The sequence below is a fragment of the Pleurodeles waltl genome, chromosome 2_1, assembly GCF_031143425.1.
Source record: "Pleurodeles waltl isolate 20211129_DDA chromosome 2_1, aPleWal1.hap1.20221129, whole genome shotgun sequence".
Taxonomy (NCBI): Eukaryota; Metazoa; Chordata; class Amphibia; order Caudata; family Salamandridae; genus Pleurodeles; species Pleurodeles waltl.
This window is the reverse complement of record NC_090438.1, coordinates 425,554,231-425,572,662: the sequence shown is the minus strand read 5'-3', so window position 1 is coordinate 425,572,662 and position 18,432 is coordinate 425,554,231.

Genomic DNA, 18,432 nt, shown 5'->3' with positions numbered 1-18,432 from the left:
AAATTAAATCATGGAGTCAGAAGACATGGGCTCAGAGTCAAGTGGGGTTGGACAAGGTTAAACATTTATGCAACACACAACAATGCATGAATTATGATTTTGGGTGGGCCAGTGTGGAATGTTGTTCAGGTAATAGAAGGTCATTCAGTGAGTTGGTGTCTCTTTCATCACATCTGCCCCAGCAAGTGTGTGATCCATTTATGGTGTAGAATTAAGTCACACCTCAATAAATCACACAGCCCAAGGGAAAAGGGTTAGGGGCTCGGTGAATGGTTGGGAAAGGGGATTTGGGCAAAGGTGTGATAAGGACAAACACTACACAAAAGAATCCACAACAATATTTGTCGGTACACTGAGCAGCATACCATCATCAATCTGTTGTGGAACAAAACAATGAAGGGCTAAGTATGACACAGTTCTGTTAAATGCATTGCAAACACTCCTTCTGCCCCAGAGAAACCCAAGATAGCATGGCCCATATTTATACTCTGCTTGAGCTGGATTTGCATCTTTTTTTTTTTTTTACGCAGAATCAGCGCAAAACTAAGACCATATTTATACTTTGACGCTAGACCTCACTAACGTCAGTGTGCATCATTTTCTGGATGCTTGAAACCGCCTTGCATTAATGACATGCAAGGTAGGTGTTCCTGTCCAAAAACTGAGTTAAACATCAGTGTGCCATATTTATCCAACCGGGCAAAAATGGCGCACGGCTGGGAAGCGGAGCCGGAAAATTGCGTAAATCCCGTTTTGCGTCAAAAATTAACGCCTGGGTAAGGGCAGGCATTAAGGGACCTGTGGGCTCATTTCCATGGTGGGAGACCGTGGAAGCAGTCCACAGGTGCCCTTCCCTGCACCCAGGGACACCCCCTGCTGCCCTAGCACACCCTTGGAGGACACCCATGGATGGGGGGACCCATCCATGGTGAGTGCAGGTAAGTACAGGTAAGTATTTTTTTATTTTATTTTAAGTGGCATAGGGGGGCTTAACTTGGGCCCCCCTACATGCCACTGTTTCCAATGGCCATGCCCAGGGGACAAAAGTCCCCTGGGCAGGGCCATTGGGCAGGAGGGCATGACTCCTGTCTTTGCTAAGACAGGAGTAATTTCCATGGGGGTTGTGCATAAAAAAATGGCGCTAGTCAGGTTAGAGACAATTTTGTTTGACTCTAACATGACTTGCACCATTCTTTGACGCACAACCCCCATTCTTCCCTACACCTCCGCTGCCCGGTTAGAGTAATTTATTTTGACGCTAACCACGCCGCAGGGCCGGCTAACGACATTCCATAAATAAGGCGCCCGGCTGGCGCATTGGAATGGCGTAAGCCGGCGGTAAACTTTTGATGCAAATCTGCCCAAGACTGATTTGCATCAAAAAGTATAAATATGGGCCAATATCTCTAAATGTACTGTTTTCTAAGTTTGAAAAATACAAATTGTGGAGGATTAAAGTTAACCTTCCCACTTCTAAAAATGATGACTGTTAAAAGGAAAATGATACTGTTTTGCCAAATTGGGCGGTGCATCTCCATCCCTCTTGAAAAGTCCATCATTATTGGGTGCCTGGCTAAACCTGTCCGGTAGGCAAGCTTGAGTCTTGAGCTTTCACCAAGTTTTGCTCATGTAGGAGGGGACTAGGAGAAGGCCTGCTTATTGAAAAAAAACAGTAACTGTATTTTAGAGTAAAGGAGAAGGACAAAAGAAAGCAAATTAAGTTTCAGAAGGAGTCAGGAGTGTACTAAGAAGACTCAGAAGCAGAGCAAGAATACAAGAGTAATTTGAAATATGAGCCTGGGTCTGGGTGAGTGTTAATGATGATTCCCAGAGTACAGATAGTCCATTTACAGCACCCCGTGGAGGAGGGAGGGAAGAGGCTTAACACATGGCAGTGGCGGGATTTATCACTAGGATGGACTGTGCAGGGCATATGTTGTGACCATTGCTTGTCATACCTGGGACACTCATGCTATCCATTTTCAGGATTGATGCACCTCTTGTCACACAAGCCCCTTGCAGAGATAGAAAATGACACTTACTAATGTCAGGGGTCTGTTTGTACCTTCCTGTTTCCACTGATATTTCACATCCACTGCCTCATTTATGGGGTGCTTATTTACCTTATGATTGGAGATGTCATAGTTGTGTGTCATATGCTACAGTAGACCATGTTGGCAACGTGGATGTGAGTCATATGCTGTGGTCCATTGATTTTGTCCTTCATATGTGACATTCAAAAGATGAGTATTTTTTATAAGTGTGTGGTGCTTGTTGTACAATCATACGCATCACATGTGATGATGCTTCAGAAGTAGTCAGATTTGTCTTTGTAACATGCTCCCTGAGTTAATACTCACATTCCTAAGGAACAAGTGATGGAGAATGAAGAAACCAGAGCAGGATTGTGTGATCAAGTAATGTGTTTATTTACATATCTTAACAAGGAATGTAGAGTGACTACTGGTTGAAAATGTTTTGAACAATTAGCTGTCTGCGGCACATTCCTGCAGCTGTGTTCTGCTGTTCCCCCTCATTTTCCCTGCCACTGTCCTCCTCCTCCTCAGGCAGTTCTTGCTCTGGCTCATATAGAGGGATGTTCCTCCTCACACAAATGTTGTGCAGGGTAGCATAGGTCAGTATAATTTTACACACAGTGTGTGGGGCATACAGGAGGCTGCCTCCTGTGATGTTCAGGTACCTGAATCTGGACTTCAGGATGCCAAAGGTCCTTTCCACAATGGTGCGTGTCCTCTGATGTGCCTCATTATAGGCACGCTATGGGCTGTACTTGGGTTGGGGAATGGGGTCATGATCCACGGCTGGATCCCTTAACCCTGATGAGCTGAAAAAGAAAATAGGAGTAAGTATTTTGTTGTTGCTTTCACCAGGAATGTCATGTAGCATGGCAGTTGATATCTTGTGTCGTCTGTGACTCATATGCCTTTGTGTCATTGTGTGAGATCCCGGGCTTCTGTGAGGTTCTTTCTGCATTGGATTGTTTGACTTGACAACTTGTGTTTGGCTCCTTGACCTGATATCTATGGTTTAGTTTCCAAGCTGTAGTTCAGTATTTATGTACCATGCATTGTGTAGTAAGCAACATGTTTTAGTGTGCTTTCACTGGAGGGGACATGATACTTCCACACACACTATAGATTCCGATGTGGTGGTAACATGGTTGCACTACATGGCCTGGTCATCCCATCCACTTAGACATATGTCTTTGCTGATAAAATCCAGAAGTGAGGCCCTTTGATTAGGCTTGGTGACAATGCCCAACACATCTCCCTAAGTTGGCAGCACTGAGGTGTTCAGTATTAACAATGCACAATTGTCCCATGTGTGACTTGGTTCTATATAGACCTTTGTAGTTCCCTCTACCAGTGGCTCATGTGCAACCGTGCACCTACACTACCTAACTTGCTCCAGGTAACCTGGCTAACTGCCTTGTGGAGGTGGCTGTATCTGTGTAGGAAGGGCCATCTCTCTGTATATCTTTTATTTCGATGGACAATTGGCTCTTTCAGTGTGTGCAGCAGTGTGCAGTTTGCATTAGTGGCACATCAATTTGTGTTCATAGCACAGTCCACTTCCTTATTGCTACCTGGCAACGTCACCCCAGGAGCGATGTGTGATATTGGGACTCCCTCAGTATTTCCATGTCACCTACATGTGAGTCAGCATCATCATGCTATGTGACTCATGGTATGTGACCTGCAGCAACACACTCCTTCCACAGTACTTATTGCTTGGGAGGGTGTGAGATTGACTATGTGCCCTAATGTAATAGTATATGGTTCATCTTCCAAATTGTACGTCCAGGGCAGGCCATGTCATTGTCACTGTGTGCTTTGACATTGGTGCCTTGCAGCTCTAGAGTGGCATCTATTGTTATTGGCAGGCCATAATTTCTCCATATGTGTGTATCCCATTGTGTCAGGGTGTACAACATAACTACCTATGTCAAACCTCGGTGTTTTTTCCTGCCCACGTGTCAATGTAGTGGTGTATGTATTTTGTGTCCTACAGGGTTGCTGTGCCATGTGTATATTGCTAGGTTTATGGACTTACCAACAAGAAGGCCATTGCCATATCGTCAGTCAAGTGCAAATTGATGGTGCTGTGGTGGAAGATGAAGGAATCATGTACACTTCCCAGGATACTTGGCCAAGATGTTGGTAAACAATCCTTGGTGGTCAACTATGGCCTGCACATTTATGGAGTGGGTGTGCTTTTTGTTCCAGTATAGATGCTCTGTTGCAGCAGGATGTTAAATCCGGACATGGGTGCAGTCAATAGCACCAAGCACATGCGGGAAGCCATGTATTTGGTAAAACCCCTGTTTGGTCTTCTGCTGCTTCTGCTGTGGATTGGGGAAGCTGATGTGGTGTTGTGTGAGGGAGATGATGGCATCTAAGACCTTGGGAAGGAAGGTGGAGAATGAGGGCTGTGATACCCCAGCGACCAGGGAACCTGTTGTTTGGAATGAGTCACTTGCCAACATGTGCAGGACAGCTTGCAGGTTGGTCACCGGTGGAATATTGCGTGGTGTCCACAGGCTGGCTGTTATCTGTGGGTCAATTTGGCGCAGCAGCTGCTGTATGGCTTGCCAATTGAGTCTGTACCTACAGATGATATCCTGTTCCCTGAGGCCCTGGAGGGTTGTTGTGGTCCTGAAGACCCTCTCCTGCCTTCTGCGTTGCCTTTGGGGTCCATGTTGGGGTGGTGGTGGCTGCTGCTGTTGGTCCTGTGCTCTGCGTCGTCTAGCATGCTGCATCAGTAGCACCTCCATGTTGTCCTTCTTGAGCAATGATGTTGCTTGTGTGTGTTTTCCTTAAGTAGTGGTGTGTTTGCCCCATTTTAACGCCTGTCCTGACCCAGGTGTTAAAATTTGATGCAAATCAGGCTCTACGTCATTTTGCTAGTTCGCATCCCACCTGTGCGTCATTTTTGCCCTGTTGGATCAATATGGCGCTAGGGTGTTTGAGTCATTTTTTGGACAGGAAGACCTAACTTGTATCTCATTGGCGCAAGGCGGTTTCATGCCTCCCTTAAAATGACGCAAACACCAATATTTTGATGCTAGATTGGACTTGCATCAAAATATAAATATGGAGTTCATTTTGCGATAGATTGGCATAAAACAAAATTACGCAAATCCAGCGTAAACCGAGTATAAATATGTCCCTTGGTGTTAGGAACATGCATACAGACATCTTTCCCCACTCAAAGCATACATGTCTAGAGTAATTACTGCAAAGTATGTAAGGACATGTAGAGCATACCACTCAGTGCTCTTACATACCATACAGGGATTACTATGGAGCAAGTAAGGGCACCAAGAGGTATGTACAGCAGCACATAACTCTTGACACCAATGCGTACCCTATTATAATCACTGCAGTTTATGTAAGGTCACTGAGGGGGTATTCTCTAAAGTGTATTTGAGATTTGGCAGCTCTTTTTTTTTAGGGCAAAATTCATCATTGCATCTATTTTCGGATGTCAGTATGCACTTTGTCTTCAGAAATAGCTCCAAATGCCCACTCTTCCCTGTTGTGGAATTACACTGAAACTTCTGGAATTTTAATGTAGTTCCACAGAATTCCATGGAAATCAATTCCACCCACCTCTAATTTTAAAGTGAATTCTCTCCTGTGAAGCAGTGTAGTTACTTTAAATAAGGACTAATAGAAGTCTGCCTAGGAATGTTTAATAGTGTCCTTGCAGCAGTGTTTTGAACCATCTGTAACCTCCTCAGCAATTAAGTTGGGAGGTCCACATATAGAGCATTTGCATAGTCCAAATGTGAGGTTATCAGAACATGCATCACCATTATTTGCGCTTGAAAAAGAAGCAGACATAAATATTTCTTTACAGACTTTTGGAGCACACATGTGGCCTTATAGATAGTTGGCAGTGAATCGTAAGCCCTAAATTATGGACTATCATGGCTTGGCCAGCACTCCCTATGACAAATAGGTGGATGCAAGCCATATAACAAAATCTTAGCTTTGCTGCCATTCCATGGTAAGTTGCTAGCCCACATTTACTGTCTAACAGTTGTTCTTAGATCCTTCAGGTGAGTTGCTGTCCATAGTAAAGAGAAGCTGTGTGCCATTAGAATATGACACTCTCTGGACCTCTAAGGTACTCAACTAAGGAGGCCAAGGGAGCCATGAAAATATTTTTTAAAAAGAGTAGGATTCACGTTAGAGCCTCGTGGAACTCCAAACTTGGTAAAGGTCAGATATAAATGGTATCAGCCAAATAGATTGACCTCTGTCAGCGAAAAAGGAATTGATGCATGCAAGTGTGGAACCCCTGACTGTGATATTTTCCAAATTATATAGAAGGATAGAGTGGGACACCATATCAAAGGCCACGGATAGATCAAGTAATATCAATGCAGCCTGTTTCCCCTAAACTATCCAGCTTGATGGAATTTATCACTTCTACTAATGCTGATTCAGTATTGAATCATGGTTGAAAACCTGCCTGTGACTGATGCAACAAGTGACCTTGACCTTGTTCTAAGGATTTGGAAAGCTGTCCTTTAATATGTTTCGCCAGCCTCTTCGGCTGGGTTAGTAACAGTGAAACGGGCCTAAAATGTTTCAACACTGTGCTATCAGCGGAAGGCTTTTTAATTGTGATATTAATATAGCCTGTTTTCAACAAGTTGGTATGGTAGACAATTGGTTTGAACTGTTAAATAGATGGTTCAAAAATGAATTGATCACTTTCAAACTGTTAATTAAAATTTATAGCGGGCATTGGTCATCTTTAGATCCAAATTTACACTCTCTGACAACCTGATTCGATTCTTCCAAAGAAATAATTGAAAACTCACAAAGATGGTTCATAAGTGGTCTAGCAGGAGTCTCTAGCGTCTTCTCCATGATATAAAGTGCCAGAAGCATCTAGAGTCTGAGAAAGAGCATCCAAATAAAGGAAATGTTTTTATAATTTTAAACATTTCTCTAGGTTTGTTATTAGAGCCTCCAATGTGATCAGCAAAAATGGTCACTTACTCTTTCTTAACCACCCATGATATTTCTTGAGGGTCTTTTTACAAAGTTCTTTAACCTCAGAATGATAGAACCTTCTCCAGTACGGCTCCAGGTTTTTTTTATAGAGTTTACACATATTCCACTGCTAATAGGAACAGGTGACAGTAGTCTGGAGGGGGTGTCTGGCTTCTGCTTTTTCATGGGAGCCAGTGTATTGGTCATAATTAATAACCAAGAGTGAACTGCTGCGACATCAACCTCTATCTCTTTATTCAAGCAGGACATAGAAATTCCTAAATAATACTTAAAATTAGCATTACTAATTAAAGACCAATACCAATATGAGACAAGCATTTCCTGACATCTCCCAGGGGATCGATTCTCAGCACCCTATGTAAAATAAATAAGAAAATTATCAGACAAGTCAATATTTCCAATGTCTCTCAATTCAATCTCACAATTAGAGAAGATAGGGTCTAAAATGTGGTCCACTGAATGAGTAATGACTAATACATTGCTCTAGATTAAAAGAAGTCAACTTCTCCAGCAGCACCCAGCTTTGTGAGCCTGCTGCATTATCTAAGTGTTTTTTGATGTCACCCAAAACTATCAAATGAGTTAATTGAAGAATGTATTTGGCCAAAGCCTCATCTAATGAGTTAAGAAAGACTACAGCATACCCTAGGGGATGATAGAAGCTCAAAATCCTGGCCAGAGAAATTTGAGCGGATACTAACAAGCAAAAAACCAAAAACCTCTACTACCTCCAGCTTGGTCAACTCAAGTGTGACACATTTAAAAGAATTCTCAAAAACAATAGCCATACCCCCTGTCCCTATCATGGTTAAAATTATAACTGTCTATATAAACTGAAGTCAACATCACAGGGCTTGGGTGAGACGATAAATAACATATGTTGAACCCACATCCAGGCCTAGGAGTAAAACCAGACCTATCACCTTGTGGGTCATAGACAGCCCTAAAGCATCTTGATACAGGGTTAGGGGCATGAGACAGCCATATAATTACTATGAGGAGAAGATATGAATGTACAAGTTCAATGAGAAGTATAAAAACACAACAATAATAAGTGTGAAATAAACAATAAAGAATAATGATTGCAAAGTGCAAACATTTGCCCTACATACTATATCAATAAATGTGTTTAGCTCCAGTTCACCCATTAATAAAACAATTAAGCCAAGAAGGGAATCAGCCATTCAAAGAGATATCTTTAGAAATAACATTCACCTGATCTTTCACCTATAATATTGTGACCATTACCAATGCAGTCAGAATGATTTTCAGCCTGGAATATGTACATTAATAGGACAAAATAATATCAATACCTTAAGAAACCGAAAATGGAAAACTCATTTAACAGGCAGTGGTTTCTAAATAGCAATGGGCTTACTCTTTTGTGGGTGGGGTGCAGTTCCTTCCCTGAGCCCCTCTCTAGCTCTCCCAAACCTTCTCCCTACAACTCCCTTTACCTCTTCCGGTATCTATTTGTCCCAGATTTATTATTCAAAAGTATACTTATGTGTGTAAATATATCCACAGTTGAGCCAGAGATCTGCTCACAGAAATGTTAAAAGAGGCAGAGACCTCTGCACATAGGTGTTTAAGTAGCATTTTGTGGGACATTCGTAGTACTATTATAGTATTACAAATGTACTAGAAAATGCATTTTATGATTAGGCGACATATCCTTCCATATCAGACAGTCACTTCAAGGATTTTAGTCTTTTTGCAAAGCTAATACTTATAAAGCACACACATCTTCTTATCAATTAGTCTAAGCAAAACTCCAAAATGACAACCAACCAAAAATTCAAACTACAGGTAAAACAAATATAAAATGCCAAACCAGAACTCCTCATCCTTTTATAAATCACCTGTTGCAAAAACATAGCAAAATTAGACTGCCTCTGTTTCTTTTTTGCTATTGTATCAAGAAACATACGTTTCCTCTTTTTTTTTTTCTGAACCTGTATATGTTCCACATCTTTCACTTGTGAAGGGAAATCAGGTTGGCTTAAAGTAGCATACTGGAGAGCTCAGTAAATTGAATTTGCAGACAGGATGGACTAAACAACTGAGAGAATAAAGTGGCACCTTATTATATTCTAAGTCATTAACTGTTGAAATCATGGATGTTGGCTAGATTCTCAGGATGGGGGTAGGCTGCCTTTGACTTGTTCTGCCTAATTTGGTAGTGTACAGAATGATGAGTGTGTTCAGTGCAGCACTGACTCAGGTATCAGATTAGCCATGGTTCTCTCAAGTTTGTGAACCAACTGAGAGGCCATCAGATGCTTCTGAACCTCAGAACTGGAGGATGGAGGGAGTGACTTAGAATCAGTTTTTCTAAGTTGGACTGGAAATTTGGGATATGAGGATGTTAGCAACCAAGAGAACTTCTGTTTAGAAGGGGATCTTTGTCACAAAGGATGATTGTGATAGGAATATACCACAAGCGTCTGTGGTATGAAGACTTAACTTGCTTTGGTTTGCATTTAGCTGACAGGGTAAGAGTATGGGCATGGCCCTTATCATAAGTAGGAAATCTTATGAGCTCTTACTTTATTAGCAGTGAGACACAGATCAGATAGGGAGGGATTGCTCTGTACATACAAGCAGTTCTAAAAACTGATTGTGGCTTCCTCTTCTAAAGAAGGCAAGATGTTCATCAGACTCCTTATTGGCTTTCACACACTTAGATGTGTTTCCAATGTGGCTCTCAATGCAAACACACACATTAGAATGTGGAAGCAAATACACAATCATAACAATGTAGAATACTACAATTAGGAACATTATGAGCCCCTGCCAATATTTACTTACTAAACTGTATATTATGTATTTAATTTTCAAATACAAACATGACACTAAAGAAGGTATAGGAAAATGTATCTCTTTGATTAACACCCCCATTTTTTAAACTGATGCTGCTGTTTTTTGACTCTGCTAACCAAAGCCTGGTGCATATGCTCTGTCCACTAAAATATGTAAAAATGGGCTATACTCCTAATGAACAGCTTTAACTTTCCTATAAGTTCCTAGTATATGCTACCAAGTATACCAAGGGCCTGTTAAATGTTACAAGTGGACTGCAGCACTCATTGTGCCACCCACTATGGTGACAGTGTAAACATGGCTGCAGGCCTACCACTGTAGCCTTCTGAGCAGTTTTAAATTTAAAACTACAAATTCAGTCTATCAAAATACCCACATTGACAGGTTTGAAGCCTTCTTAGGGCATGTAAACATGTTAACATGTTAACATGATCCTTTCAGGTTAAAGGTCTCAAAGGCTATTTTCACTGTGACAGGGTTTGCCGCTCCAAAGAAAAGATTTGGGATACAATATTAACAATGATAATGTCATCTCTGGCTGGAAAAGAGTTACATAACTCATTCTTGGATGTTTTGAAATATGTGTCACAGGCCCAAATCACTGGTGAGGTCAGATTAGTAAAAATGTTTTTGAAGTGCTACTTTTAGAAAGTTGCCTTTTCTCTGCCTAAAGCCTGCAGAAGCCCATTTGCATGAACTTCAGCTCTCACCTGTTAGCTAAATAGCCCCCTTAATGGGATGTGAACTTGCTCCCAGAGCTAAAACAAAGGCCTTGGGTGTGGAGAGGTGTCCTGTTCCCCTGGCAGAATGTGCACCTGGGTTGTGCCCAAGAGCTTGATTAACTTCCAAGAGACCTACACTGTCATAGACAAAGGTTAGCTGGCAACTGAGCAGGGCCACATTTGTCTACCTATTTAGGCAGACATCAATGCCAGTAAAAGAGCAGCTGCCCCGAGAACAAATCTGAAGTGACAACAGGGGAGGGGTTGCTAATTTCCATGGCCACTTCTCTAGGGTGGGCACAAGTGCTCTGCACAAGAAAAAAGGGTTTCACTAGCTTGGATTTGGGCGGAGAGGCACACTGGGTTTTTTAGTAAACACTCAACCTGCTGCAAAAGTGGATAGGGTTACTACTGGAAACCTTTTCTCTGCTGGTTAGAGAGGGGCAAGCAGTTCATCTACCCACAGGCTAATGCCAGGTATAAATATAACACCCCGAGCATTGTCCCAGAACACTATCAGATTTGTGGAAGACAGAAAAGGGTAGCACTTGCTATTAAGATCTGTGAAAAGAACTGAAAAGCAGGACATCTGAACCTTCTCCCACCTGTACTAAGGACAAAGAAGTAGACTTGAAGGGCAGTTGTCTGACCTCCTGTTAAGCTACCAGGACATAAGCTGATAAAAACTCCTTTTCCTGACTAGCACAGCTGCCAAGTTCCAAACAGACCTATCCTGGACTCTGCTGGTGGCTTCTACTGGAATGAGTCTTGACAGCCAAGTGATGTTCCTGATGTCCTGGGACCCCCTGATTGTGTCACAGTGTACTCCTCCTAACATCCTGATAAACCTGGGACTTAAAAACGTTTTGGCTCCAAAAACCTCCGGAGGAGAGGCACAAATGTGCTGAGTCAATCCAATGTGTTGCTGCTGGGCCAATATTGCTGCCACTTGGAGCTTTTCTGCAGCACCAAATTTGTTTTAGTAGGGTTTCATGGAGAGGATATTCAACCTTGTGTACCTCTCTCCAGCTACAGCTTACAGCCTTGCTCGACTGGAAAAATATGAGCTCCAAAAAAGTGAACAAGGACTTAATTAAGAGTTTGGAGGAGAGGGTTCTCCATCACAACAGCAACGGACTACCATCTCTGCCAAAATGGAGTTCTGTCTACTCATTTATATTTGGGCAGATATTGAATATGCTAGCAAAGGAGAGTACTCTGTTGCTATTGCTGGCATACTCCTCCGACAGCCCCACTGAGCAAGGGGCATCGGACATTGTTCAGTTTGTCCGCTTACCATATTTAGAGCGGGTGGACAAATGACATATTTACTTTCAGATACAATAGCCAAAAAATGTGATAAGTGAATATAAAAACATTTTAATGTTTCCTGTGCTACTGGGTCACTATTTACTATTTTCAAAAAGAAAATCTCCCTATGCAGACAGTGAAAAGCTTAATGGGGCTGTGCCAGGGGGCCCCTGCACTGCCCATGGCAAAGGCATGGGCAGTGCAGCCCCCAGGGGCCCCGTGACTCCCCTTTCCGCCAGCCTTTTAATGGCAGCTCCTACCGCCATGAAAAGCAAGCAGCGCTGCCCTAGAGGATTAAAACCGCCGGGACCAACGTGGCGGAAAACCGCTGGTCACGGCAGTGCGACCGCGGCGCTTCTGCCGCGGTTGTAATTCCCAAGATTGCACCGCCAGCCTGTTGGCATTGCAATCGTCAAAACAGCCCTGCCGGTCTTTGACCGCCAGCGTTGTAATGAGGGCCATAGTCTTACATTCAAGGCTAATACAAATCCATCAACAAATGAGCCTCATACTAGAGGACTCATAATGATCGGAACACGAGCATGCACCACACTAATTTGACCAAAAGTGTAATGTAGATGCAAGACCAAAGGTGTGTAGGGTGCAGATGGAAAATCCAAATATCCATTCATTAGGAAGCTACAAGCAAGTCTTTAGAATGACAAAAGAACCATACTGATGTGAATTAACCTGTCCTAACTTGAACTGCAATTGCACATAAGTTGATTTTCCAAGTCTTTAACCCCTTCGCTGCCAGGCCTTTTGCCCCTCAGGTGCCAGGCCTTTTTTTGGCTATTTGGCGCAGTTCGCTCTGAGGACCTCATAATGTTTTGTCCACATAAGCTACCCATGCCAAATTTGTGCCCTTTTTTCCAACATCCTAGGGATTCTAGAGGTACCTAGAGTTTGTGGGTTCCCCTGAAGGAGACCAATAAAGTAGCCAAAATACAGTGAAAATTGTATTTTATTAAAGAAAATGGGGCAAAAGGACTAATGAAGAAGGCTTGTTGTTTTTTGCCTGAAAACGGCATCAACAAAGATTTTGCGGTGATAAAATCACCATCTTCCTAGCTTTCAGGAACAGGCAGACTTGAATCAGAAAACCACATTTTTCAACAAAATGTTGGCATTTTACTGGGACATACCCCATGATTACTATTTTTTGTGCTTATAGCCACCTTCCAGTTCGTGACAGAAATGGGTGTCAAACCAATACTGGATCCCAGAAAGCTAAACATTTCTGAAAAGTAGACAAAATTCTGAATTCAGCAAGGGGTCATTCGTGTAGATCCTATAAGGTTTTTCTACAGAAAATAACAGCTGAAAAAAAAACATATTGAAATTGAGCTGAAAAAACAGCAGTTACTTTTTCCTGCAATGTCAGATTTTTTAAAGCAATATACCGTCACGTCTGCTGGAATATTCTGGTTGCGGGGGTATATAAGGCTTGTAGGTTCATCACGAACACTAGGTACCCAGAGCCAATAAATGAGCTGCGCCTTGCAATGGGTTTTCATTCTATACCAGGAATACAGCAATTCATTTGCTGAGATATAAAGAGTGAGAAATAGGTATCACGGAAACCTTTGTATTTCCAAAATGGGCACAAGATAAGGTGTTGAGAAGTAGTGGTTATTTTCATATCTCTGAATTACGGGGTGCCTATACTAGCATGTGAATTATAGGGCATTTCTCAACTAGACTTTTTTTTTACAACCTGTCTTACATTTAGAAGTCTCCTGATAAAAAGGGTATCTTACTTGCGTGGGTAGGTCTAATGCCCGTGACAGGAAACGGAACATGGACACATCACATTTTTACATTGAAATCTGACCTGTTTTTTGCGAAGTGCCTAGTTGTGGATTTTGGCCTCTAGCTCAGCCGGCACCTAAGGAAACCTACCAAACCTGTGCACTTTTGACAACTAGACACCTAGGGGAATCCAAGAGGGGTTACTTGTGGGGCTCTCACCAGGTTCTGTTACCCAGAATCTTTGCAAACCTCAAAATGTGGCCAAAAAACACTTTTTCATCACATTTTTGTGACATAAAGTTCTGGAATCTGTGAGGAGCCACAAATTTCCTTCCACCCAGCATTTCCCCAAGTCTCCCGATATAAATAGTACCTCATTTGGGTGGGTAGGCCTAGAGCCCGCGACAGGATATGCCCTAAAATACGACGTGGACACATCACATTTTCCCCAAAAAATCAGAGGTGTTTTTTGCAAAGTGCCTAGTTGTGGATTTTGGCCTCTAGCTCAGCCGGCACCAAACGAAACCTACCAAACGTGTGCATTTTTAGAAACATGTCACCTAGGGGAATCCACGATGGGGTGACTTGTGGGACTCTCACTAGGTTCTGTTACCCAGAATCCTTTGCAAACCTCAAAATGTGGCAAAAAAACACCTTTTCCTCAAATTTGAGTGACAGAAAATTCTGGAATCTAAGACGAGTCACAAATTTCCGTCCACCCAGTGCTCCCCCAAGCCTCCCGATGAAAATGGTACCTCACTTGTGTCGGTAGGCCTATTGCCCACAACAGGAAATGTTCCCAAAACACAACTTGGAAACATCACATTTTCCCAAAGAAAAGAGAGGTGCTTTTTGCAAAGTGCCTAGCTGTGGATTTTGGCCTCTAGCTCAGCCGGCACCTAAGGAAACCCACCATACCTCTGTATTTTCAAAAACTAGACACCAAGGGGAATCCAAGATGGGGTGACTTGTGGGGCTCCCACCAGGTTTTGTTACCCAGAATCCTTTGCACACCTCAAAATTTGGCCAAAAAAACATTTTTTCCTCACATTTCAATGAAAGAAAGTTCTGGAATCTGAGGGGAGCCACAAATTTCTTTCCACCCAGCATTCCCCCAAGTCTACCAATAAAAATGTACCTCACTTGTGTACCTCAAAAGGTAGGCCTAGTGCCCGCGAAAGGAAATGCCCCAAAACACTATGTGGACGCATCAAATTTCTAAAATACAAAACTACCAGTTTTTGCGGGGGGTACCTGCGTTTTTGGTCCGGGGCACAGCAGCCATATAAAGAAACCTACCAAACCCAAAGATTTCTGAAAACTAGACACCCGATGGAGTCCACGGAGGTGTGACTTGCGTGGATCCCCCAGTGTTTTCTTACCCAGAAACCTCAGCAAACCTCAAAATTTGGAAAAAAATCAAATTTTTCCCACTTTTCTGTGTGGGATCACCGCACCAGGACAAACGTCCTACCACCACCACCACCCAACATTCCCCTCCTTCTCCCAACTAAAAATGACACCTCACTTGTGTAGGTGGGTCAAGTGCCTGTGACAGGGAAGAGCCAAACACATGTTGAAATTTCGAGGGAACCAAAGCGTGTCCAAAAGGGAAGTTTGAAAGAAAAAATGTAGGCTGACAATTGGGGCAGAATTTTTATCGGTATAGATGCAACAATGCTGGGTGGTAGGACTTCTGTGGATTCCTGCACATTCCAGAAGGTTCTATCACAAAAATGTGGGAAAAATGTGTGATTTCCAGCAAAGTTGAAGGTTTGCAGGGCACTGTGGGTAAGAAAATGGTGCGGGTGCATGTGAAGCACACCACCCTGGACTCACCCAGATATTTAGGTCCATATTTCGGAGCAAACCTAACTCCATATTTATACTTTGGTGCTAGACTCGTCCAGCGCCAAAGTTATGGAGTTTGAGTCATTTTTTTGTACGTGAAAACCCACCTTGCACTAATGACATGCAAGGTAGGCGTTCCAGTGCAAAAAATGTCTCTAAGGCATGTGCACCTTATTTATCCTCCGGCGCATAGGAGGAGGCAGGCCTTAAAACAAGGCGCCCAGCTGGATTTTAGCAGTTTTTTAATGCCTGGGTCAGGGCAGGCATTAAGGGACCTGTGGGCTCATTTCCATGGTGGGAGACCATGGAAGCAGTCCACAGGTGCCCTTCCCTGCCCCCTGCCACCCTCACCCACCCCTGGAGGACACCCATGGATGGGGGAAACCATCCATGGTGAGTGCAGGTAAGTGCAGGTAAGTATACAGTATATATTTTTTTATTAAGTGGCATGGGGGGCCTAACTTTGGCCCACATACCTGCCACTGTGCCCAATGGCCATGCCCAGGGGACAGAAGTCCCCTGGGCATGGCCATTGGGCAGGGGGGAATGACTCCTGTCTTTGCTAAGACAGGAGTCATTGCCATGGGGGTTGTGCGCCAAAAAATGGCACTAGTCAGGTTAGAGCCAATATTTTTTACTCTAACCTGACGTGCACCAGTCTTCCCTTCGCCTCCGCTGCCCGATTACCGTAATTTATTTTGGCACTAACCAGGCCGGAGCACCGGCTAACGCCATTCCATAAATAAGGCGCCCGGCTCGCGCGTTGGAATGGCGTTAGCCGGCAGTAAACTTTTTGGCGCAAATCTGCGCTAGCGAAGATTTGCATCAAAAAGTATAAATATGGGCCTTAGTTTTCAGATGTATGTAAGTCTGGTGGATTTTTCCACATGGCAGCGTCCCAAAGTCCAAAAAGTGGCACCCTCACCATTCCAAGTAGGACAACTTTGAGAGTTAGACAAGCTCTCATGGCCCAAATATGAAACCAAAACCCAAAATAGTCAAATGTCTTCTTGCTTGCCGTGGGATAAGATGTTTTAGTGTGCGGGGGAGAGCTGAAAGACTGTTACCCCTTTCAGTTGGGTGGTACTGGTTGGTAGCCACAAACCCACAATTTTTTTTTTTTATTTCCTGGCATCTAGTAGGCTTTTTGCCCACCTGGGGAGTGGATCATGGGTAATTGCCCCACATGCCCACTGGTGGGCAGAACAACTGTGGCCCCATTCATTTGGTGTGGTGGTATGGCCATTTCCCCACCCTCTTTTTGGGGAAAAAAATCTTCCCTGGTCCTTTGGGGGCAGACGGGCCTTCCAAAAATAGGCCGATCTATCCCCAAGGGGGGCAGATATGGCCAACAGTAATGTGGCCCCATGAGGAGCAACCCTTGCCCAAGGGGCTGCCCCCCCAAACAAAACACACACATACACACACTAATTCCTGGTGCCTAAGTGGTATCTGCCCCCCTGGGGGCAGATCGGCCCAATAGAAATAGGCCGGGCAGAAATGACTTAAAATAAATTTGTCCCCCCCAGGGGAGCTACTTTTACCTAAGGGGTCGCTCCCCTTGCATGAAATTGACACAAAAAAATGTCCCTGGTGCCCAATGCTTTCTGCCCTCCTTGGGGGCAGATCGGCCTGATAAAAATAGGCTGATGTGCCCCCAAGGAGGGCAGAGATGGCCTTTGCTAAGGGGTCGCTCCCCATGTCTAAAAAAAAGGATCCCTGGTGCTTAGAAGTTTCTGCCCCCCCTCCCCTGGGGGGGGGGCAGATCAGCCTAATTAGAATAGGTTGATATGCCCCCAAGGGGGGCAGAAATGGCCTAAAACAACCCCCCCAACGGGAGCGACCCTTGGCTAAGGGGTCGCTCCCCTTGTATGAAATTGACAAAACAACAATCCTTGATGTGTTGTGGTTTCTGCACCCTTTGGGGGCATGTTGGCCAAGTAGAAATAGGCCGGGCAGAATTGGCCTAAAGACAATTTGCCCCTCCAGGAGAGCGACCCTTGCCTAAGGGGTCACTCCCCACAAATAAAAAAAAAAAAACAAACAAAACAATATTAACCCTGGTGTCTAGGGGTTTCTGCCACCCCGGAGGCAGATCAGACTAATTATAATAGGCCAATCTGGGGGGACATAAATGACCTAAATTACCCCATTGAGGAGTGACCCTTGCCCAAGGGACCGCTCCCCTTATTCCATACCCTAGAAAAAATCAATTTCCCTGGTGTCTAGTGGGCATTTCGGGCAGCAGAAATGCTGAGAGAGACATGAAAGGAGTCCTCTCCTTTCATGCCTTTCTCGCCCCCTCCACGTGATCGGAGGAGAAATGCAAAAGCACTGGAAGCTCAGCAGGAGATTTCTTTGGTCTTTCTGGTGAAGGATGAAGATAGGGATTCCCCAGAGCATGCACACTGTGGAAACTGTTGCAGTTGCTGACTTGGAGCTGAGGTTGCTGAAGAAAAGTGTCTCTTGTAGACACTTTGGGGCATATTTATACTCCGTTTGCGCCGGAATTTCGTCGTTTTTTTTACTCTATTTCGACGCAAAACTAACTCCATATTTATACTTTGGCGTTAGACGCGTCTAGCGCCAAAGTCCATGGAGTTAGCGTCATTTTTTAGCGTGGACACCTACTTTGCGTTAATGAGATGCAAGGTAGGCGTTCACGTCTAAAAAATCGACTCCGAGGCATGTGCGTCGGATTTATACTCCCGGGCAAAAATCACGCCCGGGAGTGGGCGGGTCAAAAAAAATGACGTACGGCCGCTTTTGCGCCGTTTTTTAGCGCCTGCAAAAGGCAGGCGTTAAGGGACCTGTGGGCTCTGAAGGAGCCCAGAGGTGCCCTCCCATGCCCCCAGGGACACCCCCTGTCACCCTTGCCCACCCAAGGAGGACACCCAAGGCTGGAGGGACCCATCCCAGGG